The sequence below is a fragment of the Bos indicus genome, chromosome 12 (assembly GCF_029378745.1).
Source record: "Bos indicus isolate NIAB-ARS_2022 breed Sahiwal x Tharparkar chromosome 12, NIAB-ARS_B.indTharparkar_mat_pri_1.0, whole genome shotgun sequence".
NCBI classification, from domain to species: Eukaryota; Metazoa; Chordata; class Mammalia; order Artiodactyla; family Bovidae; genus Bos; species Bos indicus.
In genome coordinates this window covers 78048826-78076688 of record NC_091771.1, presented here as the reverse complement: position 1 = coordinate 78076688, position 27863 = coordinate 78048826, and the positions used below count along the sequence as shown (strand labels likewise).

The 27863-nt window shown below is 42.4% G+C and overlaps 1 protein-coding gene across 2 annotated transcripts in view; it reads right to left on the bottom strand.

Moving 5' to 3' along the window:
• The window catches only part of FARP1 (FERM, ARH/RhoGEF and pleckstrin domain protein 1), a 306924-nt gene that overhangs the window by 262949 nt on the left and 16112 nt on the right, over nucleotides 1-27863 (bottom strand). Inside the window, exon 2 of one of the 2 annotated variants that reach the window (XM_070800413.1) lies at nucleotides 12356-12446. The exons of the other annotated variant lie outside the window; for it this stretch is intronic. The gene's annotated coding sequence lies outside the window, so the exon portion shown is untranslated. The remainder of the gene's footprint in view (nucleotides 1-12355; nucleotides 12447-27863) is intronic. 2 annotated transcript variants of the gene reach the window in all.

Here is a 27863-nt window from a genome sequence, read left to right as displayed (position 1 = left end):
TGCTACATTGTAGGAGTGGGAATAAAGAAATACTAAAAATAAAATAAGACTTCCCTATAGGTCAAATGGTAACGAATCTGCCTGTGATGCTGGAGACCAGGGTTCAATCCCTGGGTTGGGAAGTTCTGGAGAAGGGAAGGGCAATCCACTCCAGTATTCTTGCTTGGAGAATTCCATGGACAGAGAAGCCTGGCAGGCTACAGTCCATGGGGTTGCAAAGAGTCAGACACAACTGAGCAACTAACACACACACAAGTAAAATAAAGGAGGAGAATCTTCTACAATGCCTTTGTAACTGGGATTACATTCATCTCGGTAGTCTAGAGATTATAAACAGGTTGTATTCCATATATTTTCTCCCATAATGATGAATACTTGGAACCCCAAAACCATTTTTCACTGTTACATGGTGGAAGGGTTCTCAAACCAACCCTGAAAGGCCATTTCAGAACAATAAAGCTCAGCTACAGTCCAGACAGTTTCATTTCTATTGAGAAGTACATCCTATAGCCCAAAGCCACTGCTCACTTGACCTGTTTCAGACGGCTCCACTAGGGGTGGGGGGCAAGGGGGAGACCATCCGAGCAGCGTCTTAGATGTTGAGAACACTCTTAGATTCCCAGGCGTCAGTAGGGTCAGGGTTCTGCAGGTCGGAGCTCTCTCAAGCACGAAGAACTAGGAACCACTGTGGGGTACCCAGCAGGGCAGCAGCAGCGGAGGGAACGTGACAACAGAAACAGGACTGGGGGGTCCCCTCATGCCTCCAGCAGAGTGGGACAGGGGAGGAAAGGTCCTGCCGCGTTGGCTGTGTCCGCTCTTCAGGAGGGTTAGGGCACTGATGGGTGATAGAGACAGGAGCTGGTCTAGGGGAAGTGGTAGGAGGCCAGCGTTTGCATATTTAGAGTATTTGTAATTGGCATTCTGGAGTCAAGGATACCTATGTAACAGGTAGCATGAAAAAAAAAACCAGAAAGAAAAGAAGCTAAATGCTACAGACTGAATTATGTCTCCACAATATTCATTTGCTGAAACTCTAACCCCCAATGTAACTACATTTGGATATATGGCTTCTGTTGTTGTTTAGTCCTTAAGTCATGCCCAACTCTTGTGACCCTTTGAACTGTAGCCCACCAGGCTCCTCTGTCCATGGGATTTCCCAGGTAAGAATACTGGAGTGGGTTGCCATTTCCTCCTCCTCCAGGGGATCTTCCCAACCCTGGATGGAACCCACATCTCCTGCGTTGCAGGCAGATTCTTTACCACTGAGCCACCTGGGAAGCATATGGCTTTTAGGAGGTAATTAAAGCTGAATGAAGTCATAAGGTGGGGTCCTAATCCCACAGGCTGGGTGGCCTTTTAAGAAGAGAGGGATCTCACCTCCCATGTACACCTACCAAGGAAGACCATGAAGCACGTGTGAGAAGGTGGCTGCTACCGGGAGGAGAGCTCATACCAGGAATTAAATTAGCCAGCACCTTGATCCTGGAGTTCCCAGCTTCTAGAACTGTGAAAAATATATTTCTACTTTTATGTCATCTAGTCTAGGGTTTGCTGTTTTGGCAGACTGAGCTAAGACACTACAGTTTATAGATTTACTTGAAATATCATGACTACTATTATTAATATTTATCAATTTATCTGGGTGGGAAGAAAATGAACTCTACAAATTACCTACCCATCAACCTCGATTTTGGTTCTAATAAGTTTGAGAGAGAAAAAAAAAGATACAAAAGGAACACAGAGTTAAAAACTTTGAGATCTTCTTCAAACATTGATCTATAATGAAAGGATCTGGAGAAAGAACAGCCTAAAAAGCAAGGAACTTTCTCAGAGTATTATGATTTATTAAGATGGTACAGAGGTGCAACAGAGGAAAAGGGTTCACCTAAAAGGTTTTGTGCAGTAATTGTTCATGTATCAATGCAAAATATCCTCGAAGAAAAGAGACCATTGTAAAATATTTTTAAAAGAAAATAACAAAGGACTGGAGATTGCTTTAATCCCGTGAGCGCTGCAGACATTGAGGCATTGCTAAGCAACATTTCTTCAGCAGCTCAGCTCAAAAAGAGAAAAGCTAAGAAAGGCTATTACAGACAGGGTCAAGATAACCAAAGGGACAGGGGCAGAAGGGGAATGACGGTGGCAACAGGCAAAAGACAGAAGACAGCAAATCTCAGCCACGAAATACAGACATTCTGGTAAAAGGCGAAAGAAAAAAGAAAAGCTATTACATAATGTGAAGATGGAGAACTTACATGATAAAAAAATAAGTTTTCCAACAAGAATCACCCAGAAGGTTTCTGTTCACAGAAATCACAAACCTCGGCTGTTGCTCTTGAAACTGGGATAATACACTAGGTACACTTGAAATCTTTTCTGGGGAGCTGAATACAAAAATTCAAAATACATTTATTAGTGACATCTTTCTACATTCCATGTATATGCGTCAATGTATAGTATTTGTTTTGCTCTTTCTGACTTACTTCACTCTGTATAATAGGCGCTTACATTACCATATGTAAAATTAGATAGCCAGTGGAAATTTGCTGTATGACACAGGGACCTCAAATTCGGTGCTCTGTGACAACGGAGAGGAGGGTGGGATAGGTTGTAGAAGGGAGGTTCAAGGAGAGGGGAACATATGTATACCCATGGCTGATTCATGTTACTGCATGGCAGAAACCAGCACAACACTGTAAAGCAATTATCCTCCAATCAAAAATAAATTTTAAAATATACATATTTATTACATTAGACCTTAAGTAGATTTTAAGTTAAAAATTCACTATGCCCAACTTGAAATGTCTTTGCAATATGCATGGCAATAAGTAAATATTCTCTATTGAGAATATATTTAATTTTAATATTACATCTGGTTAGTGAGGGAATTTCTATTTCTATGATTTACATAATCTGGCTAACTAATGTATCATTAATTCAAATCTTTGTCAGTACTGCTCATTATAATACCAAATGTCTTAGCAGAATCTGTAATTATTCCCAGATAATTAAAAGCTCTTACTGTCTACCTGTGACAATGACCAAATTGTGGCAAAAAAAAAAAAAAAAAGGAACAGGCATCCTCTGTGAACGTGTCTAAAGCAACCAATGATATTCTGGGTAGACACTGAACAATTACTTAACAGTGCATTATACTTCCCTGGCAGTCCAGTGGTTAAGAGTTTGCCTTGCAATGCAGGGGACACGTGTTCCATCCCTGGTCAGGGAATTAAGATCCCACATGCCGTGAGGCAACTGAGCCCGTGCGCTTGGGAGCCCGTGTGCCACAACTAGAGAGTCTGTGCACAGCAACGAAAGACCTCACGTGACACAGTGAAAAGCTTGCCTATCACAACGAAGACCCGATGCAGCCGAATAAATAAATAAATACAAATAAACATTTTTTTAAAAAGAAATGTATGAAAAACAAAGTCTTTAATATAGTTTAAATGCTATTATTTTTTCATGATCAAAAAGAAAAAAAAAATACTCATTTCTGACCATCACAACCTTAAGAAGCCTGCCCCAGCTGCCCAATCTATTGGGTTGGCCAAAATGTTCATTCTGGATTTTCCTAACATGGTATGGAAAAATCCGAATGAATGTTTTGGCTAACACAATACGTAAAACCCTTCAGAGGGCATGAGTTCATGCACCTGACCATCCTGTCACCTAAATCTTGTTTGCAGTCAGTGAGGACATCACCACCAGCCAGCACCCATCAGGCTATCGAGTCCTGCTCTCTTCTGGGGAAGACAACAGGAAGTGGTCATGCATCACACAACAGGTAGAAGAGGAAGTGCTCTCTCTACCACCCTGGGGAAAGGGATGCTGGGAAGCCGATGGAAGTCTGACACCCACCATGCTGGCAAACCTCCATGGGCCATATCCATTTGCAGTCCACCTAGAGTTGCAAACCTGGAAATGTCCTGTTGAAGTAGTTCAGTCACTGAGTCGCGTCCGACTCTTTTCGACCCCATTGATTGCAGTATGCCAGACTCCCCTGTCCTGTCCTCCCGTATCTCCTGGGGTTTACTCAAATTCATGTCCATTGAGTCAGTGATGCTAGCTAACCATCTCATCCTCTGCCACCCCCTTCTCCATTTGCCTTCAATCTTTCCTAGCATCAGAGTCTTTCCCAGTGAGTCGGCTCTTTGCATCAGGTGGCCAAATGCTTCAGCCTCAGCATCAGTCCTTCCAATGAATATTCAGTCAGGGTTGATTTCCTTTAGGATTGATGTAGGGTTGGTTTCCTGATGAAGTGTTAGTGGCTCAGTCATGTCAGACTCTTTGGGATCCTATGGAGTGTAGCCTGCCAGATTACTCTGCCCATGGGATTTCATAGACCAGAATACTGGAGGGGGTAGCCATTCCTCCCTTCTCCAGGAGATGTTCCCCATCCAGGGATCAAACCTGAGTCTCCTGCACTGTAGGCAGATTCTCTCCTGTTTGAGCCGCCAGAGAAACCCCCAATGTTGAAGAAGCCAATGCTTTTCCCTAACCACACACAAGGTTAATGTCAACTAAAGTTGAACCCACTTGTACCTTGGAAAGCCAGGACAAGCACTCCTATCTGACACTACAAACAGTTCTGAAGGAAGACTGCTTAGAAACTCATCTCTAGGAAGTAGTTGCAGCGGGAGGAGGGGGGTGTGCAGCAGTGCGGTGAGGTGGTCTTCAAAGGGCCAGTTCAGCCTTCACTGCCCTCAAGTTCACAGTCAGGGCTGCAACAAACGCTCAAGTAAACTTGGCCAGTTCAGGCATAGTCAAGGCATTAGGACGTCACCATAAGCCTTTCACATATCATGCCCTCACCTTGGTATCTTGGAACTCCTTTCATTCAACAAGTCTTTATTGGGTCTTCTTTCTTGCAAGAGCTGTTCTAGACATTCAGGAATGAAATAAGGTCCCTGCCCTCAGGGGTCCTGCCAAAATGTGAAAGTCTCACCAGAAGAGTCCACAGGCCATGAAGGATGACCAATGGCCAAGTTCAAGCTGGTAATACCACCAACTCACGTTCACTAGAACACACACTACGCTCATTGGAAAGAACTTCAGAGCTTGAGGTATTTGTTTTCATGGCTCAAAAGACCACATCTGAACACTTTCCCCCTCAAGTTTTATATTTTATTTTTCTCAAGTCACAGCTAACTGTCTTAATGATTGGATGAGCTCCCTAAAGAATATTCAACACATGTATTGTATGCTATATTAAACAGCAGGATTTAAATAAAGGTAAAAAATCGATGGACAACACTTGACCCAAACTCTGGTCGTGGAAATTAATTACATCAATAAGAGGAAAATGGGAGTAAGAGAACTAACTTTCCATTTCTCCGTCAAACCTCTCCATGAGATTATTTCAACAGTCAAATGGCTTTTGCAAATCTAATCTCCAGCTCCACGTGGTATCCATCCAACTGCCCAGATTAAAATATTTTTGACTCAACTTCCTAATTATTTCCCTGGATTTTTACTACGATCTATGCTCTTCAGGTTAATTTTGCCTATGATATCTGCCTAGTGACAATATTACAGAACACTCCCACCAGTGCATGGCCGTTTCTAATCCTGTGTTCAATCATGTCTCTCTGGTAGCCTGAAATTGGCCACGGTGGACATACATACACCACAGGAATCAGCGAATGCTCTGAACCAGAGTGCTGTTCTTGTTTTTGCTTTTCAAGACAGCTGATCATTAAATAGTTCTTCCCCATCCAAAGCACCTCATCAAAAAATTATGTACCTTAAAAATTAGTCATAAACTGAAAGATCACCAACTATTAGCCAAAAACATAAAATGAATTTTACTTGAATCCACAAAAGCAGAGGAGGCTCAATAACTGAAACAATCTTTGAGAAAGATGAGTTTCTCAAAAATTCGGAGGTCTTATTAGTACTGAGATATTCTAAAGGCCCCAGAGCCTTCCTACCCACAGCCATCACAGGGAAGAGCAGCCTGATCTTTACAAATCTAGGAAATAACATTTTGGTATCTTTTTTCCTTCAAATATTTTTTAATGCACCAGTCCATACTTTTCTAAGAAGCAAAAACAGGATCACACCACACACCCTGTTTTATAAACTGCTTTTAAATGTAAATCTAGTGTGAATAATTTTCCATTGATCAAATAGTCTCCCATACCCTTATTATAGCCTGAACCTTTAAAATGACATGTTAAAATTTTTAAAAGGGAAGGAAGGGGCTTCCTTGGTGGCTCAGTGGTAAAGAATCTGCCTGCCAATGCAGGAGACACAGGTTAGACTCCTGGTCTGGGAAGATCCCACATGCCACAGAGCACCTAAGCTATGTACCACAATTACTGAGCTTGTGCTCTAGAGCCCGAGAACCGCAACTACTGAGCCCGTGTGCTGCAACTAGGGAAGCCACTGCAGTGAGAAGCCAGGGCACCACTCTAGAGAGAAGCCCACATTCACCACAACTAGAGAAAGCACTCACAGCAGTGAAGACCCAGCACAGCCAAAAATAAATAATAATAAAAAACCCTGCAGGAAGATCCTTTTCAGGGTATAAGAAATAAGAGAATGGGAAAAAGGGCAGTGGATGAAACGCACACGAGCAGATGTTTCGTTGTCCTTCCCACCCCAGCCTTCCGACCTTTAACATCTCCTACACATCAGCCCTGTTAGCAAATAGCTCAGCCTCATTCAAATATGAGTACACAGGGAGCAGGAATGCAAGCAGGAGACAGATAATAATAAGCACAAGTAAAAACAATTACCAGGAGCAGGGCTACATTAGGAAAACACAGGACCCCTTTGTTCAGGAATTATTGGGAATTTCAAGACAGCGATGGCGGCGTGTGATCTAAGCGTAGGGCCCTGAGCAAATGTACGGATCATGTGCCCAGGAAGCTGGCCACAGAAATCAACAAAGGTAACAGACTCAGAGGTCAGGGGAAAAAACAGTTCTCCCTTGTCTCCAAACTACTCAAGGTAAAACTGCCTCTCTAAAAAATAAAGAGGCTCAGAGACGAGGTAAGAATTGGTTATCATTTATCTAAGAGATTTTAAATGGACTGATAAGGCTGAAGAGATGGAGTTTTGGTGCTAGTGGTAAAGAATTCACCCGCCAGTGCAGGATAATCTAAGAGATGTGGGTACAATCCCTGGGTCAGGAAGCTCCCCTAGAGATGGAAATGGCAACCCACGCCAGTATTCTTGTCTGGAGAATCCCATGGACAAGAGGAACCTGGCCACCTGTGGTCACAGGGTCACAGAAAGTCAGACATGACTAAAGTGACTTAGCAATCCAAGAGATTTTAAATGGCCTGATAAAGCTGAAGAAATGGAGTCTATTAATTTATTTTTACATGAAACAAAGATGAATATTTTTTAATGATAAAAAGTACAATTCACAAAGAAGATACACATCATAAATTATTAGACACCTAAAAGCAAAGAAACAGATACATAAAGCAAAAATCAGAAAAAAATATAAGGGAAAAGATATATATATATAAAATATCATAGTAAGACATCTTAACATTTCTTCTAAAGAATGGAGTTTAAAAAAAAATTATAGGGGACTTCTCTGGTGACCCAGTGGTTAAGAATTCGCCTTCCAATGCAGGGGACAAGGGTTCAATCCCTGGTCAGAGAACTAAGATCCCACATGGTGCAGGGCAACCGAGCCTGCACAGCACAGGGAGCCCGAGCACTAAGTAGAGAAGCATGCGTGCTGCAACGAAGACCAAACACAGCCAGAATAAAAAATGAATGAAAAGATTATAGAATGAAGCCACATAGCTGCACCAATAAAACAGACAGTAAGCCCCTGAAAACACAAAGACACACGGGAAGCAAACTTGAGGAAATGACTCGAAGTAGGAAGAAACAATCATTGCATAAACGACTGCAAAAACAGACAGGGATTTGGAAGACAAGGGTACACAACACAACAACTACAGGTCTTGAAAAGTGAAGACAATCCAAACTACGTACAAGGTGTTAAAAGGTCTAACCATGAAAAACTTTCTGATACGAAGACTGACCTGGGACTTCCCTAGCGGCCTAGTGGATAAGAATCTGCCTGCCAATGCAGGGGACACCGGTTCGATCCCTGGTCCAGGAAGATCCCACATGCCTCGGAGTAACTAGGCCCGTGTGCCACAACTACTGAGCCCCTGCTCTAGAAATTGTGCTTCTCAACAAAAGAAGCCACTCCAGTGAGAAGCCCCCACACCGCAAGGAACAGTAGCCCCCGCTAGCTGCAACTACAGGAAGCCTGCATACATAGCAAGGAAGACACAGCACAGCCAAAAATAAATAAATTAATTTTAAAAATTTAGAAAAAAAATAAAAGAAGACAGACCTGACGCTGCAGATACTGTGGTACAGGAAGTCCCAGGAAAGTGACATGAAATTGCCAATGCTCAGAGAGGCTTAAATTCCAAAAGAAATGAGAACCCAATGGGCATGTCCAATGGAAAAAACTAGTCAGTCATGGGCAAGAGAGGAAAACATTAACCTGGCCTCAGCCTTCCCCTCCACAAATACCCAATGCTAAAAAAGAAGGGAGAGTAATGTTTGCAATTCCAAGGTCAAGAAAGGGTGACCTCAGAACTCAACCCTCAAACTGTCTTTCACATATTAAGGGAGGAACCAGCCATTCTGAAGCAGTTCAGAGCACAGTATCCATGAGGACTTCAACCTGATGATGAAAATGCAGCCAAACTAGAATGAATCACAAAGTTTTTTTAAAATCTCAAGAATGGCAAAATCACAGGTGGGAGACTGGTGATAAGGCCTGAATCCGTGGGAAAAACGGACTAAGGGAAAAGAGCTATGGAAAGTGTGGTTTTAGAGCAGAAAACAAATGCTACAATCTTTTCCATTTTAAAATTCATAATTGATAAAAAAAAATGGAACTGGGGAGAGGGAGGACATAAGATCAGTGCTAATATTTTACTTTCAGAAGAGGAGTCAACATGTCTCCATTTACAATAAATAGTTTATAAGAAATTGTTCTAATCCCAACATCTTTTCTTATAAATATAGCTTCTTAAAGATACCTCTAATCTCTGTCTTGGTGAGGAAGTCAGCAACTCTTTCAGTCTTGCTTAAATTTCCTTTCCTTTGTTTTAAGGTCAGTTTTATTTTATACCTTTATGTAAATAACACATATGATAAGATTCCAGCCATCCTTCTCATTTGGCCAGTAACACCTTCCAGATAGAATTTACAAAATGTCAATACAATTTCTAAATAGTGAAACTTGGGGTACTTTTTAAAATATATTTGTCCTTTGTACTATTTTGTATTATTTGACCTTCTGTAACAAGAAAGTTGGAAGGACTGATGCTGAAGCTGAAGCTCCAGTATTTTGGTCATCTGATGCGAACAGCCAACTCTCTGGAAAAGTCCCTGATGCCAGGAAAGACTGAAGGCAAAAGGAGAAGAGGGCGTCAGAAGATGAGACGGCTGGATGGCCCATCAATGCAATGGACATGCACCTGGACAAACTTCGGGAGATGGTGAGGGACAGGGAGGCCTGGGGTCCTACAGTCCATGGGGTGGCAAAGAGTCAGACACGACTGGGCGACGGAACAAAACTACATACCACTGCCCTACAACAACGAGTTAATTTTCAACAGCAAAGAACATCTTATCATTACTACCTAAAAGAGTAAGTTTATTGGTCTTGATCTTCTCCATGCCTGCCACGCAGGCAAAAACCTAAATGTTAGTCTCTCCATTTCTTATTGTTCCTATGATCTCCCTTACATAGGTGAAAAAACTGAAACCCAGAGAAGTTAAGTAATCCGCCCAAGAGCACCCAGCCAGGAAGTGACCTTAGATCCCCACCTTCACGGCAGGTGGGCTGGCAGGATTCCTGGAGTTAACTTTGTTTCATTCAGTAGGAGTGTCTGTGCCTACAGCAGCAGGGAGAAGTCTGATCTACAATGAAAAGGATACACTCATTCCTGTCTGGTGGTTGCAGAAACTGACACAGCTCTTAGAAAACAAACCAGAAAGAAGTATTCAAGAGTCCTTAAAATGCTTATATATTTTAACACAGTAATTCTATTTTCAGGAATCTAATGGAAGAAAACAGTCATATGGAAAAAGTATATAAATAAAAACACTAAATGAAGCATCACTTCTATCAAAAATGAGCAATATGTCTAACAACAGAGGACTGCTACAATAAAGCATAGTAGAATCATACAGGTGATCACTATGCAGGCATCAACATGCATATTACAAAAGAATACTAAGTGTCTCCGCAAGTAAAGAGAGCCCTTGAGCATTCCTGGTTAAACAATACAGATTATATTCAGGCACTCATGTCTATTTCCTCCCTAACCAACCCCGCCCCCCTACCACTTCAATGGTGGTAATCAAATTAAAAAGGTGAGGTCCCACAAAAGGAGTCAGAAGAAACAGACAGAAGGGAACAAGAAGATTTAAGCAGAAACATTTTAAAAGAAAGTGAACTCAAGAATGTTAACTGACGTAGAAGAAAGTTGAACCTATGCCTGAAAAGGAAGATGACAAGAAGCAGCTCACCAAATTCTAAGATAAACCCTGAAAAGCTCAGGATCTGTAGGCATCAGACACCATGAAACCAGAAGGGGTGAACATAGGAGTTCCGGCTGAAATTTAGAAGATCTCCCACCCCCGGCAGAGGCAGGGCATTTCCCACCTGTGGAGACTGAACCTGGAGGTTCCCAAGGAAAAAAAAAAAAATGGGTTCCAATCCATCAGCGTACAAGCCCTATCAACATCTTCAGTTTTCTGCCAGCTCCTGTTGAAGTGTTTCACTCTTACATATAAACAGCCTGAGGCAACCAGATATTTTAGGAAAGCTTCCAACATGAAAAATGGGAACAAATCAAACAAAGAAAAATCTAGAGTTACCACCCTAAAAGAAAACTGACAAATGATCAACAGGTCTTTACACTGAAAGCTCATTCACTGGAAGCTCATTCATCTCATTGGCTCTAATCAGAGAGGCTCTGGTACCCAGAGAGAGAAACCCACACACAGCATCTTCACACATCCCACACTGGAGGTGTCGCGGGAGACTCTGCAAGTGAGTTTCAGCTCATCTTTCAAACTAGCTGGTAAAGTGATAAACCTAAATCTGAAAAAAGAAGTCAAGAAATTATATACACTACTTTATGATTACATCCGGTGAATGATTAAGAATTATAATCACACAAAATCATATAAACAAATTATTTTAAAATGTGTAAGATAAACATGAGAAAAATAAAGAGTTAAAATATTTGAATCCGATCACCTCTAGGTATTGGAAATTAGTTTGTATCTTACTTTTTCTTTGTATTTCTTTGCATGTGTGTTTTTTATTTTCTGTCCTGAGCACATATTACTTTTAAATCTTTTAAAAGTGTGTGTTTCAGAATAACCTATTGCAAGGACTTCCACAGGAAACTATCAGAATGTGTTGAAAAAGGAGCACTAGGTGAGGGAGCTGAAAGGCAAATGAAGAAGAGCCTTGCAAGAAATTCATCTGAGAGTGAGAAACAGGTCAGAGGGGAAGGTCTGGGAAAGAAACTTTGCCGTTCACTATTTTTTTAAATGAGAAAGACCAGTCTGTTTACAAAGTAGGAGGAGAAGCCAGCTGAAAAATCTGCCTCTTCTGGGGAGATTTCCATCTCTAACTTAAGATGGCAACTTATTCCTCTCCCAAGGTAAACACAACCATGCCAACTGAGTTATTTACAGGGACTCTGTGGGGAAGTATATAAATTTTCAGAGAAACTAACTCATATCTCAACTTTGGCTGTGAATTCCTTGAAGATGGAAACCATGTCTTACTCTTCCTGTTTTTGAATGGCCCACAAAGCAGGTCCCTCAGTAAAGACTGGTTGATTAGCAAAAATTAACTACATTCAACTGCCCAGCCATCTGCTACTCAAACACTTGCTACAGAAATCTTCAGCAACACCCTCAGCCTGACTTTAACCACACCCACTCACTCATCCACCGACCCAGGTTCCAATCAGAGGTAGATCAGTGGCCACCCTGGTTTCAAATCACAGCTCGACAGATTACCGGCTGTGTGACTCTGGGAATGTTGCTTGACCTCTCTGTGTCTCAGTTTCCTCCTGGGCGATAATATCTACCCTTCAATACTGGTTTGAGAAAACAAATTAACATTGTAGCGTGCTTAGAGGCATGCCTGACATATAGCAAGCACTCTAAAAGTATTGGTTATTATTATTCAAGGAGGGAAAGTGACGATCAGACAGGAGACAAAGCAGACAGTTCAAGTGCTCTATAAAAGTGGGTCATTTTGCAGAGCTTTCTCTGAGAATTGTCTTTGCCAAAGTTAACAGCACAATGCTTCTGCACAATGACTCACCAGTCCGCTCCTCCCCTCATCCCTCAGTTTCTGTCAGTTCTGTCAAAGGGTTATTTTATTCACTTTCAAGCCTTCCAAAAACATTTGGAATCTGCACAAAAGAAGAAATAGGAAACTTTCAGGCAGCGATAAGCAGAAATTCTAAGCTGCTGCTCCAGGATCTCCCTGCAACTCTGACCAGAGTTCCTGCCACACACTTCACATGTGTTTAAGAATTTCTGAAGCGTGCTAGACTCAGCTATACAACCTGGAACTTTCTCAGGTGCTTCAAGCCATCAACCTTTGAGAACATTCCAGATAAACACTAATATATGGACATATTTATACATACAAATATGTATTTTAAAGATATATTCCTCTACTTTAAAATACTGGAATGTCTCATCAGTGATTCATTTGCAAAATTACAGCAGAAAGGCCATCTCCGCAAACCAGTTGCTAAATTTGATACTTTGGTTGATTGATACTTTGGTTGACCTGTTTAAGACTGGTAAACAAAAGTTGACCATATTTCGGTCAATTTCCTTGTCTCTACTCTGTGTATTTTTAAGGTTTGAAACAAACATTCTGTAATTGGAAAGAAGCAAGCCTGGTCTTGAGTCCTGGATGCACGGGTCTGCAGGTGGCTGAGTCTTTCCCAACACCAAACTCCAAGATCAGGGCTGTGGCGAATCCCTAGCTTCCGGTTCAACAACTGCAACAGGACAGGCACCATCTCTGTCACAGCAAGTGGGGGAGGGTGCAGGGGCTGGGGTCACGACCCATTATTCTCTCTGGATTGGAGGGGGCGACCCCCTTCACTAAAAGGGACATTTAAATTAAGGTGGACATTTAATTTACCAGTACATGGGGTTTTTAAAGCCCACCACATCACACCCTAATCCCTTGGTCCAAAAAGCAGATCTGCCAGGATACAGAAACTCTACTTTAAAAAAAAATTTTTTTTATTCTTTTTTTTTTAAATTATGAAAGTATGGTAACACATTTACAGGAGACTTGGAAAATACAGAATAAGGTTACATATATTTCCACTATATGATACAATTATTTTTCAAATAGATAAATTAAGATTTTTACTTGGAGTTTTCATACTAAACTCTCAAAATTTAATAGAATGAATATACAGAAAAGTAGAAGGATACAGTAGACCTGAAAAGCACCATGAACTAGTTCAATATGACTTATACAATTTTCACACAACAGTAAGATAAAAATTCTACTCAAGTTCCCATAAACTGTAAACCAGGAGACACTAGAACACATCCAGGGACATAAAACATGCAAAAATTTCAAGGTCTAAAGGTATTAAAATCATACAGAGTCTGTTTTCTTATCACCATGGAATTATGTTAGAAATCAATATCAAAATAATATTTGAAAATAATCCACATATTTTCAAGTGCAGTGTGACATTTACCAAAAGAGATCTTTGACCTAGCCATTGAAAGCCTCAATAGTTAAAAGACTGAAAAAACAGAGGGTGATTACAAAGAAAACATTTAAATAAAAAATATCAAAATGAGAACTTAATATCAAAGATACTTTAAGAACCCCATGTAACTGGAAATTAAATGTCCACTTTTAAATGATGGGCATATCTAAGAAGCCATAACAAGAAAAACTAGAAAATATTTGTAACAATAAAAATGAAAAGAGAATTTATCAGAATTTGTTGCATGCAGCTAAAGTGGCTCAAAGCAACTAAATACAATAAAAACTAACTCTGCTTCTTTCACTGACTAAAGGCACATGTAATGAACGGTCAATGGAGCCTCTGATCACACCTAGGTGAGAAGGCTCTGGCCAAGCTAAACAGGCTTGGATGCTTTCCTGAATTTTCAGGAGAGGTACCCCCCTCCTACATCCACCCATAGTCCCCCCAACTGTGGGATTCTGGTTACAATCTTGCAGAAATCCTGAAAATAGCTCACAGGAATGCATTCCAGGGTTACAAACCCCTTAGGGGTCCAAAGACTCCAGGTTGAGAGGCAAAATCCCAGGGTAAATGAAAATGAAAACCTGAAGACGTTTCACCCAAGTTGATGGATATCCTAAAATATACAACATTCCTTCTCAAGAATTTGCCTAAGTACCACCTGAAATGGAAGGCGAGCCCTGGAACGATCTGCCATTGACTTCTCTATTTATGCCAACTGCCCATAAAAATTCCGCTCCTGCTTTGCAAGGACAGAACTCAGGAACAAATGACCTAATTAAGCAGGAGATTTCCTGGCTTACAGCTACGAAGACGACTAAAATGCAATGAAACGATGCTAAATTTGAAAGGGGCTGTAAGCCAAACCGATTGAGCAAACTGGGTTTGCTTTTTTTTTTTTTGATATGTGTGTACCCAACGCCGTCAGAGCTCAAACCATGAGCATGACAGCCATCCTTAACCATTTTTATTTATGAAGCAACCAGAATGCGTTATTTCCCCCACTTATCGGCTGCACATTTTTCAAAATGTGATTATGCAGCACTCTGAATGCCTCTTCTTGGCACGTTTTGTCGGCCTGCCTTTGCTACGGGGTTGTTGCCAACGCAACACAATAGAGGGGTTTGCTGTCTCTCACCCCAGCTCTCAGAAATGTACTCAATTACCCCAAGCTCTCACCGAGCTCTAAACTCCACCCTCTCTGATTTTGCACAGATGTTCAAGGAGAAAGTTTTTTTTTTTTTTTTGCTTTAAACGAATGTCAAGAGCCTGGCACAATACTGTACAAAGAAATGCACAAGTCAGCACTGTCCAAAAGCTGGTTATGAGCTCACTTCCTCCTCTTTCCAGCTTCTCCACGTCCCAAAAAATAAACATGGGAACGATCATGCTTGCCCAATGTCTAAAAAAACAACCAGGAAGTGCGCAGGTGAAGCACTCACAGGTAATTTTTCTCGGCTCCTTTATGTTGAACTTTAAGGAGCTGGGTGGTATGTTAAGGGCGCTTTGCCAGAGGCAATCCTGGTTCTTTTGGCTACCCCCAACCCCCGCCCCCCTCCCGGAGGTGAGGTCATGGGGAAATTCCGAGGGGGTCACATAAGTGCTCCAAGGAGCCTGAGACCATTCCCATCCCCCATGCCCACCCCCATGACACCCTATTTTCGGAGCTGTGTTGATTCTGCCAGTTTCTCTCTCCTTCCCAGCACTTCCTCCCTGGGGTCACCGAGATCTCCCTCGGCGGCCAAAATTAACTCAGTAGCTGGATTCCAACTGAGAAACGTCTCATTTCTGGCTAATCAGAACTAGGGCTCTCATACTCTTGCATGTCTGGGAGCTATCAATAGTGACAAGTCTCTGTTTCATCCAGGAGAGAACTGCTAACCTGGTGTGAAGCTGGCAAACACCCACAGGGAGAGCGAAAACATCTGTAGTCAAACAATTAAAAAAAAAAACTCTCACACGGACTGATTTTCTGTGTGATGGTGAGAAAACTGAGACAGAAAAATGGGAAGGTGTGTGCTGGTACAAACAGGGGCATGTGTATGTTTGAATGGCAAACCTAGATCATAACAAATCATTGACATTCTTAGACTGATCCATAAATCAGGCTGAATCTGCACCCTTGGAAAATGAAAATTCTGCAATTTTTGGAACCATTTTGGTCTCATGTATTATTGCTTCTACAGTAATTTTTTACCATTTTACATTGCACCTTGACAAAATAAAATAAACTTTGAGCTGAACATGGCAGATAAACCACATGCCAGCAACACGTCTCCCACCAAAAACCCGACTGAAAGGATAGTAAACGTAGCTTTTTAAAAGGACAAAAAATACAGCAGCTGAGAGGAGAACAGACGAAACATTCAACTGACACTTGGATGGAAAGCAGACATGTAGCTGGTGATTTCCATCATAAATGATGCTCAGAGAGGGTCCAACCAGCAGGCCTGTCCTACGCTTCTCCACTCTTGAGTCTGGGAGGCTCCCGCTGAAGGGAAGGTGGGAGATGGGGTGGAACAGAGGGTGATGGTCCAATACAGAGGATGGACCTTGGGGCTCCCAGTCCCCTCCTCCTATCTGCCCAAGCGCCAGCTAAGAGGCTTATTATCCAAACAAACTGAACCAAGGAGATCAGAGATGACAGATGGCACAGTGACAAAGTGATGTGATTCAGGGCTGAAAACTCAGAAAGAGATGGTGGGAATAAGGGAGAGTCTACTGACTACCCCATGGGATCCACATCCCCCTCCCTCCATTCTGCTTCCAGATGTTTCCAGAATACTCGGAGCTTATCCCAGCCCAGGCTTATCCCAGACAAGGCTGGTGGAATTCTTCTCTGCAGAACCTGAATGAACACACATACTAACGTTGGAGAAAACCAGCTGCTGCTTCATCACTTTAAAGAAACATCAACAATTGGCAAGCCTGTCACATGCACAGAGAATCAGGTCTGATTTTTTGTATCTTACTTTTAACACGCGCTTAGTAACAGCCAAGGCTGAGCAAACCTTTACAGAAAGCCCATGAAATTAAAGCAGGATCACAACACAGAGAAGGGAAAAAGCCTGGTGAAAATACGCAGACATTACAGGGGGTAGAGGAAACCTAACAAATAAAGAGATGCTGTGAGAAAAACAGCTCTTAGAAATTAATCATATGGATAATTAAATTTGTTAATTAGAGGAAATTTCATAGAAAGAGAGCAAAAAATAAATACATGGAAAATTTTAAAAGGTAAGTAGGGCATCTTCTGAAAGGCCTAATCCTCAAAACATAGGAATTACAGAAAGACAGAATTAAAAGAAAAAAAAAAATTTAATTCTAGAAGTGTCCCAGACTGATAGACAAGGTTTCCATACAAAAAACAAATGCCCAGCATAATTTTTGAAAGGACCCACTGAGATTTATAACAAAAATTGTGAAACTTTAAAATATGGGAAGTGAAGATCCCAAAGTGTTTCACAGAAGAAAAAAGTTAAATCACATAACAAAAAATGTTAGAAGACAACAGAGCAATGTTTTTAAAATGTCAGAGAAAGTATCTTCAGTTTTTAATTCTACGTGTGGTAAAATTATCAAGCAAATCTAAGCAGACATTAAGAGACATTTTTAGATATAAAGACTCAAAAGGAATTTAGCTACCTTTCACCTTTCTGAGAAAGCTACTTGAGTATGTGTTCTATCAAACAATGCAGTAAATCATGAAATTAGAAGATGTGTAACCCAGAAAACTGTGGGTCCAGAAAAGAAATACAGTGAAGGAAAGTCCCTGAATGATGGCTGTGTACTAGGCCTCGAGTACAAGCTATCTGCTCAAGAGCTGAAAGTGGGGGCCCCAGACAGTGTGCACCAGGGGAAAAGATGGGGAAACTGAATGGTTACGTGATGTGCTTTTAAAGTTTGGGGGAAATTAGATGAAAGAAAACTGGCAGGTCTGTTGAAATTATTTGACAGAAGTTAGCTATGGGTATACTGCAAATCAGGCCAATTTTTAAGAACTGAATTATCTCCAGAGAAAACAAAGTTTCTGAAGGAAATAATCACAGGACAGTATTTGACCCAGCAGTGAAAACACAGTGGAAACAGGCACACTAATGACTTAGCCAGCCCTGCACCATACCACACAGAGAGCGGGAGGTAAGGAAGAAGGTGGCGGGGCGGGGCGAGAGAACTCAGTCACTGCCCACTGTGCCCTGGGAGTTTTAACTTTTTTTTTTTTAATATCTATTCATTAATTTATTTTTGGCTGCGCTGATTCTTCGTTGCTGTGTGTCTTCTCATTGCAGTTCCTTTTTGTCGTCATGGAGCACTGGCTCTAGGCATGCGTGCTTAGGAGTTACAGCACGCAGGTTTAGTTGCCCCATGGCATGTGGGATCTTAATTCTCCCAGAACAGGGATCAAACCCGTGTCCCCTGCATTGGCAGGTAGATTCTTAACCACTGGACCACCAGCGAAGTCCCAAACTCCTTTCTAAACAGCCTCTCAACTCATCATCCAATTTCCAGATCTTCCACCCTACAAGTTCTTCCCACACATTGAGGGAGGGGTTCCACCAAAATGAGGGAGAGGATGTAAAACTGAGAAGACAGGCTCCAGAAAACAAATTTCAGGAAGAGAAGTCAGGGCGGGGGTGGGGGGTGGATTCCTAGGATAACATCAGAGATCCTACACCAGGTAACAGAGGTAAGGAGGATGGCCAGGGTCACCGAGGGGGAGATGGCGGGATGCTCACCAGGCCAGAGACAAAGCCAGGCCAGACTGGAGCAACTCAGACCTCCAGACAAATCCCCTTGAGGACTGGGGATAAAACAGGGACTATCTGAGCATCTGATGAATTTGAATAAACTAAGAGGGATTCAGGCAGGAGATGAGAATTTTGGAGTGAATTATATAACTATATGGAAAATGAAGTGGAAGAAAAGTTAGATAATTATAAAGTCCAGGGAAAGGAAAATTGGGCAAAAATGGAAACTAGCCACCTTTGACTCTTACATTATTCTTTGAACCAACATAAATTTAAAAAAATAAATAAACCACAAAGTTCTAGAAGAAGTTGAGACTTTAAAAAATGCTCTCAGAGAGCAGAAGCTCTCTCCAAACATGACCTAGACCCCAGACGCCACAGAAGCAAAGGCTGACGAAGTGCAGAGCCGAACGGCGAAGTACAGAGCAGGACAAAGCGTTTAAATACCCTTGACAGAGGGCTAATCTCCTCCACAGGCAGAGGCTCTCCTATACAGCAATCAGAAAAATGGACAAAGGACAGGCAAGCAGTGGACAGATCCCCCCAAAATGTCCAAGTGGTTCGTCAACATCTGAAAATGTCTCCAACCTCAAAAAGCAGTAAGGAAAACACAAGTGATAATTAAGAAACCCTAATTTCCATTTCTCACTGGAGAAGGAAATGGCAACCCACTCCAGTGTTCTTGCCTGGAGAATCCCAGGGACAGGGAAGCCTGGTGGGCTGCCGTCTCTGGGGTGGGGTCGCACAGAGTCGGACACGACTGAAGTGACTTAGCAGCAGCAGCAGCAGCATTTCTCACTGATCAGATTAGGAAAAGCGAACACTGGACATGACTGTGGTTGCTCAGTGGAACAGGCAGTTAATGCAATGATTCAGAGGGTTCTCTGGATTCAGATGGCCTGGGTTCAAGTCCTAGCTCACCACTCACTGGAGCTGGCCCTTAGCCAGGTTACATCATCTCTATGACCTCAGTTTCCTTTATCTGTAAAGATGTGATACCCACAGTACTTCTAAGAGTTGCTCTGAAGATTAAACAAGTTAATATCCACAAAGTACTTGAAAAAGCATAAAGTAAGAACTATGTATGAGTTAGTACAACAAATCCATCTACACGAAAAAGAAATACACCCTCTGACTGCAGACCCCACCTCTGGGATTTGTATTTCGGATGTACTCACAAAGAGACTTCAAGAACCTTCTCTGCAGCATTGTTTACTAACAGCAGACCATTTGAAATATAAATGTCTATCAACAGGGACAACTTTACAGGTAATTAAAGGTTCCCCATAAAATGAAATGTCACCTGCCAATAAAAAATGAGGCAGATCTGTACATACCAATATAAAATAATCTTCAGGGTGTGTTAAGTAAACAAGATACAACATAATATCTAGTATATGCTACCATTTGTGTTAAATGGCTATGCATAAAATATTTCTGGAATAATATGCTTTTTTTTTAAATGATGGGAGGTTATCATATAGAGGTCCTACCAGGTCTGTTTTTAATGGGCAAGAATCAAGAATGATTCTTTCCAAAGTGTTGGAAAAGTCTCTCTTCTTAAGAAGAGTAAACGTTCCCCGTATAACTTTATTTTCACTATTTGCTCTATTTGCTCTCTTTGTAAACCTTGTTCCCACAGCATTGTGTTAAAACAAACTTCAGCCTGACAGAGTTCAAACTGCCGTGAACCCTGAATTACTGGGGTTGAAAACCAAGGCCTGACGGTCCACGTGCAGAGCAGCATGTCCACAATACCTACTTGAGGCATTACACTTTGTCCTAAAGCGCGGAGACGGCTTTCACTTCTTTCAATATCAGCATGATATGCCAAATTACAGTACACTTAATTTGTAGAAAGACAAATAACAAGTTCAAAACCAGATTCAAACACGCACTCTACTGTTCACAGCAGCCCTATTCACAATAGCCAAGACGTGGGAGCACCCAATGGACACCCAAAAAGGTCCCTCAACAGATGACAGGTAAAATGTGGCACATATACATGACGGCGTGTCATTCACAGTCATAGAAATGAATGGAATTATGCCATTTGCAGCAACATGCTTGGACCCAGAGAGCACATACGAAGGGAAGTAAGTCAGAGAAAGACAAAGACCACGTGACACTGCTTACATCTGGAATCTAAAATATATACACACACATATGTATAATATATACATAAATGACCTTATTTACAAAAAAGAAATACATTTACAGATGTGGACAACAAGCTTAGAGTTACCAGAGGGGAAAGTACTGTGGGTGGGGGCGGAAAGGGAGTAAATTAGGAATTTGGGATTCGCATATACACACATAAAATAGATAACCAACAAGGATCTACCATATGGCACGGGGAACTATATCCAATGTTTTATAATAACCTAGACATCCTGCAATGTGAAGTCCAGTGGGCCTCAGAAAGCATCACTACGAACAAAGCTACTGGAGGTGATGGAATTCCAGTTGAGCTATTCCAAATCCTGAAAGATGATGCTGTGAAAGTGCCGCACTCAATATGCCAGCAAATTTGGAAAACTCAGCAGTGGCCACAGGACTGGAAAAGGTCAGTTTTCATTCCAATCCCAAAGAAAGGCAATGCCAAAGAATGCTCAAACTACTGCACAATTGCACTCATCTCACATGCTAGTAAAGTAATGCTCAAAATTCTCCAAGCCAGGCTTCAGCAATGTGTGAACCATGAACTTCCTGATGTTCAAGCTGGTTTTAGAAAACGCAGAGGAACCAGAGATCAAATTGCCAACATCTGCTGGATCATCGAAAAAGCAAGAGAGTTCCAGAAAAGCATCTATTTCTGCTTTATTGACTATGCCAAAGCTTTTGACTGTGTGGACCACAATAAACTGTGGGAAATTCTGAAAGAGATGGGAATACCAGACCACCTGATCTGCCTCTCGAGAAATTTGTATGCAGGTCAGGAAGCACCAGTTAGAACTGGACATGGAACAACAGACTGGTTCCAAATAGGAAAAGGAGTTCGTCAAGGCTGTATATTGTCACCCTGCTTATTTAACTTCTATGCAGAGTACATCATGAGAAACGCTGGACTGGAAGAAACACAAGCTGGAATCAAGATTGCCGGGAGAAATATCAGTAACCTCAGATATGCAGATGACACCACCTTTATGGCAGAAGGTGAAGAGGAACTCAAAAGCCTCTTGATGAAAGTGAAAGTGGAGAGTGAAAAAGTTGGCTTAAAGCTCAACATTCAGAAAACAAAGATCATGGCATCCAGTCCCACCACTTCATGGGAAATAGATGGGGAAACAGTGGAAACAGTGTCAGACTTTATTTTTCTGGGCTCCAAAATCACTACAGATGGTGACTGCAGCCCTGAAATTAAAAGACGCTTACTCCTTGGAAGGAAAGTTATGACCAACCTAGATAGCATATTCAAAAGCAGAGACATTACTTTGCCAACAAAGGTTCGTCTAGTCAAGGCAATGGTTCTTCCTGTGGTCATGTATGGATGTGAGAGTTGGACTGTGAAGCAGGCTGAGCCCCAAAGAATTGATGCTTTTGAACTGTGGTGTTGAAGAAGACTCTTGAGAGTCCCTTGGACTGCAAGGAGATCCAACCAGTCCATTCTGAAGGAGATCAGCCCTGGGATTTCTTTGGAAGGAATGATGCTAAAGCTGAAACTCCAGTACTTTGGCCACCTCGTGTGAAGAGTTGACTCATTGGAAAAGACCCTAATGCTGGGAGGGATTGGGGGCAGGAGGAGAAGGGGACGACAGAGGATGAGATGGCTGGATGGCATCACTGACTCGATGGACGTGAGTCTCGGTGAACTCCGGGAGTTGGTGATGGACAGGGAGGCCTGGGGTGCTGCGATTCACAGGGTCACTAAGAGTCGGACACGACTGAGCGACTGATCTGATCTGATAGTGGGAAAGAATCTGAAAAAGTATATATGTGTATATATCTGAATCACTAAGTCAACTATCAGATCAGATCAGTCGGTCAGTCGTGTCCGACTCTTTGCAACCTCATGAAGCGCAGCACACCAGGCCTCCCTGTCCATCACCAACTCCCGGAGTTCATTCAGACTCACGTCCATCGAGTCAGTGCTGCCATCCAGCCATCTCATCCTCTGTCATCCCCTTCTCCTCCTGCCCCCAATTCCTCCCAGCATCAGAGTCTTTTCCAAAAAAGTCAACTATACTCCTATATAAAATAAATTTTTTTAATTCTTTTTTTGAGTATTTTTTAACCACCTTTTTTAAAAGATTGAAGTATAATTTACAATGTTGTGTTAGCTACAGGTATACAGTAAAGTGATTCAGTTATATACATACATGTATCTATTCTTTACCAAAGTCAAAAAGAATTTAAAAATCAAACTAAATTTCAAAGTATTTTGAGGGTGAATAATACAATTCCTGACGGAACCTCTTGGCCTGCCAGACCAGCTCTTCTCAGAGAGACAGAGGAGACTTTCCTTCCACACACAATGCACAGCGGAGGAGAGAGCAGGAAGCTACACTGGCGGTGAAGTCCGGTCTACAACCCTAAAAACAATTAAGAATATGAACTTGGTTCATATTAAACCAAAACCTAAGCTCTATGAAGATTCATAACGCCTCCACTGGATTCACAGCAGCAGGTAAACGTGCGGACAAAGGGAAAGTCCCCGATGTGTCCGTCTGCTGTGTAATCAAACACAAATCAAAGGAGTCAAGAGATTCGGTGAGGAAAAATCAAGACACTTCAGCATAAACCCACAAAGAGCACCCCAGACTCTCTGGCTCTTTCAGTCTCAACTGAAAATGTCTTCTTCCACAAAAACAAGGGTCCCTGAAATGCTGACCAGTCGGTGTCAGGCAAACAGAGTCCAGATGGTCAACCGACCTTCATCTGGTTAAGACAAATGACACCCCTTTAAAAAAAAAATATATATATATATATGTATATATAAATGAACGTTATTTACAAAAAAGAAATTGGCCAAAGCCTGAAAGGGAGGAGAGTTATCTGGGGGAGAATGCACACATGCATATGTATGGCTGAGCCCCTTTGCTGTCTACCTGAAACTATCATAACATTGTTAATCAGCTATATTCCAATATAAAATAAAAAGTTTAAAAAAAAAGAAATTGGCCTAGGTAGCCAGCCAATCAACAAATATTAACAGAGGCAAAATACCCACATGGCAACTTCCTCATCCTTTCTTCACTCCTCTCCCCCGCAGTCTTAAAGGCGATTAGGTACACTTACTGTTCACTAAAAAGTAAGACTATTTCTGGAGTTGCTGCCAATGGCATTATTCATAGATTCAAACTATCCAGTAATTTACTCAGAATTCAGCTAAAGAGGGGTAATTAAGAATATTAGAAAAGACCATCCTAGGTTTAATGTACAGACCACTAATGTAGGATATCATGGCCCCCAAACAAGTTAGTTTTCTCCTCTAGGTGAGCATTTGTTGTCAAGCACCTGATGTGCAAGGCATCTCTGCCATTCACAGAACATGAAGCATCTCTAACTTCCCAAGAGGCTAAGCAGGCCTGTGTCTGAGAGGCTAAAACCAAGGCCAGAAGCTAAAGGACGGGGATGCTAAAGCAGACAGTGTCAGAGGGTAGTTCAATTCAGTTCAGTTGCTCAGTCGTGTCGGACTGTTTGCAATCCCGTGGACTGCAGCATGCCAGGCTCCTCTGACCATCACCAACTCCCGGAGTCTACTCAAACTCATGGCCATCGAGTCAGTGATGCCATCCAACCATCTCATCCTCTGTCATCCCCTTCTCCTCCTGCCTTCCATCTTTCCCAGCATCAGGGTCTTTTCAAATGAGTCAGCTCTTCACATCAGGTGGCCAAAGTATTGGAGCTTCAGCTTCAGCATCAGTTCTTCCAGTGAATATTCAGGGGTGACTTCCTTCAGGACTGACTGGTTTGATCTCCTTGCAGTCCAACAGACCTTCAAGAGGCTTCTCCAACACCACAGTTCCAAAGCATCAATTCTTCGGTGCTCAGCCTTCTTTATGGTCCAACTCTCACATCCATACATGACCAATGGAAAAACCATAGCTTTGACTAGACGGACCTTTGTTGGCACAGTAAAGTCTCTGCTTTTTAACATGCTGTCTAGAGGGCAGGGTGAGGAGTAAATTTAGATCTGCCATCAACGTGCGACTATAAATTCAAGGCTTTTACAGACCATGGGAGCCCAACAGCTGGTGAGAAGGTCGGCTCAGGTTTAAGAAGTTCAAGGTCATTTTACCAACAAGGCCCCAAAGAGGGTATCAGTTCTCTTCATTCGACAAAGATTTAATGGCTACTGACGATGGCCACAGCCTGTGCTAGGCAGCAGTCCCACAGAAAGGAGCAAACTAAGCCAGTGTCTACAGGTACACCAGCGAAAGGTGCTTCTTCCCAGCACACACCACTGAGAAGGCAGTCGTGTTCCCGGATCTCACCCACCCCTTCTTTTGGAAATCCTGCACCACTTTCAAACCCCCAACCTGGCAAGCAGGAGAGCCCCGGAGCAGTATTCACTTCCAGAAGCATCCGTCAGAGTTAGGACTACAGTTCTATTTTCTAACTCGTGAGGAAGGCTACACACTTCTAATAGAAAGTAGATCCCAAGCCCCCTGCCCACAAATGCCATGAGGAAAAAAGAATCTAGAGATAAGACAGGCAGAAGCAGTGAGTCTTCATCAGGCCCCTACATCCTTATAAGGACATTCTGCGCAATCTCCACGATAGGTCATCCAAGGACCCCACCCCCCCACTGTGAGCCCAACTGCATTGGGCTCTGAAGGTCAACAGGAAGTGACCTCATGAGACCTTTGAACTTAACCACGTTAGTTTAAGGACTATGGAAGCAACGTTAAGGGGGGAGAAATTCAAAAAACAAATGTACAAGATATTATAAAGTTGAAAAAAATTAAACAGTAAAAAAAAAATCTAAATTTTAGGAAAATGTTGGATGTTGGTAGTGGGGGCGGTAGTGGGTGAGGAAGGGGTATATAGGAACTCTGCTTTCTACTCCATTTGCTGTGGACCTAAAACTGCTCTTAAAATAACCTTTTTTTTTTTTTTAATAACCAAAGGAAAGAAAACTATGTAAGGCAAATATGAAGAGAACAATCCGTGTGTGAGTACGTGTATTTGCCAAACCACCCTTCTTCACTTTTCAAAGTTTCTACAACAATCCTATTATTTTTACAATTAAAAAAGAGACATGCAGAAGAAACAAGATGATTTTAAAAAGCTTTGTTTAAAAAAAAGGATTCAGGGAAGCACAGCTAATTCCCACGTGAAAAACATCAGGCCAGGCTTATGATCTGTTTGGGTTACCCAAGCCACTCTGCAAGCAACGCAAGGGAGAAGCGGGCAGCCATCCCCTGCACCAGGCTAGAGCAGCCACAGCCCTGAACCACACGAGCCCTGCCAGCAGAGCGACAGTACTCACTGCCAGGCTGGCATCGGCGCCTGGGAAAGCCTCATGGCACAGGTCCTTTGTCATGTGGCTATTAAGCTGAAAGCAGATCTCCTTCCTGCTGCAGCTCCCAAACATCCACGCCGAGTGACAAAACACCACTCTCTGAAACTCTAACAGGCTTTCATTAGGCCTGGGCGTCAGGGTCTCACAGCTGAAATTCTGGAAGTAACCCTGGAACCAAACACTTGTGTCAAGCAGGGACAGAGCAGCGACTGCAAAGAGCCAAGACGTGTCCTCTAAGACGGGTGACTCGTCCCCCAAAATGTCTCAAAAGGGAAAATAAAATAGTATCACAATGCTGAAAAGGATGCCGAACTCCCGTGAGCTGATCAGACCTTCCTCATTCTGACTCCAGAGCCACTGGCTGTGTGGGGTCAAGGTGAGGCAAGGGAGGCATGGCCCTGGATGTGAAATTTAAGGGATGCCAAAACCCACAACTAAGATCACCTTTTTTTAATCAATTTTTTAAAAATAAAAAGTTTTTTCTTTTTTTTTTTTTTAACCATGAACAAAATAACACACTGTTAAACAAAGACAGATTCTTTACCATCTGAGCCACCAGGCAAGGCTTGAACTGTGCTGCTGGAGAAGACTCTTGAGAGTCCCTTGGACTGCAAAGAGATCAAATCAATCCTAATGGAAACCAACCCTGAATATTCACTGGAAGGACTGATGCTGAAGCTGAAGCTCCAATACTTTGAACACCTGATGCGAGGAGATGACTCACCGGAAAAGGCCTGGATGGTGGGAAAAACTGAGGGCAGGAGGAGAAGGGGGCGACAGAGGGTGAGATGGTTGGATGACATCACGGACTCAATGGACATGAGTCTGAGCAAACTCCAGGAGATGGTGAAGGACAGGGAAGCCTGGCTGCTGCAGTCCATGGGGTCGCCAAGAGGTAGACAAGACTGGCTGACAGAACAAGAACAAAACAAAGAGTGTCTGATCCTGAACTTGCAGATCTATCTCACGTCGCCCTAGTCTGGTGTGCTTGCCTACAGCTGTACTAGGAGAAGATCCCTAACTGAGTCACAAAGAGCATGGACTTGAGGAAAGCCTGATTTCACTGATACACGGTGTATGACCGTGGGCATGTTACCCAGAAATCTAAGACTCAGCTTCCTCTTCTGTAAAACGGGGACAACATCTTCCTCATTGAGAAAGGACCAAACAAACGTGCAAGCCCACAGTCTAACACAGCACCTGGTTTAAAACTGGAAGCCCAAATCCTGATTCCAAGAAGAAGCTGAATACGATTCCTAGAAGGACTTCTAGCCCATGCGATCTATCCATCTATCTATCTATTGCTTGATCTATCAAGCAATTTTCTGGAGATAGGTTTTGATGGGTTTTCCCTACCATCACTCTGGTGATGGACTTTTCTCTCTCTCTTTTTTAATATTTATTTATTTGGCCATGCCAGATCTTAGTTGCAGCATGCAGGCTTAGTCCTGGCATTCGAACTCTTAGTTACGGCAAGAGGGATCTAGTTCCCTGACCAGGAATTGAACCTGGGACCCCTATATTGGGAGTACTGAGTCTCAGCCACTAGACTTTTCTTATTTGCATCTTCAGCTGGTAGAAGTGAGGGCCATTCCTAGCACTGAGCTATGCCAGGGAAAGACAGCAAGTGAGAACAGAGAATGATGCCTACCCTGGTTAGCTCCTCAGGATAAGCAGGAAAGTGGTACCCAAACAGCAAGGCACAGTGAGCAGACAGACCACCTCTGTGTCTCTCAGATTCTCCTTCCTACAGCAAAGTGCAGGCATTATTTAAATAAAAGGAATCAAACCACCAGGAGAATTTTTCAACCTCTTGAAAAATTGACAATTTTTCAACCTCGAGTCTTTGCCAAGGTA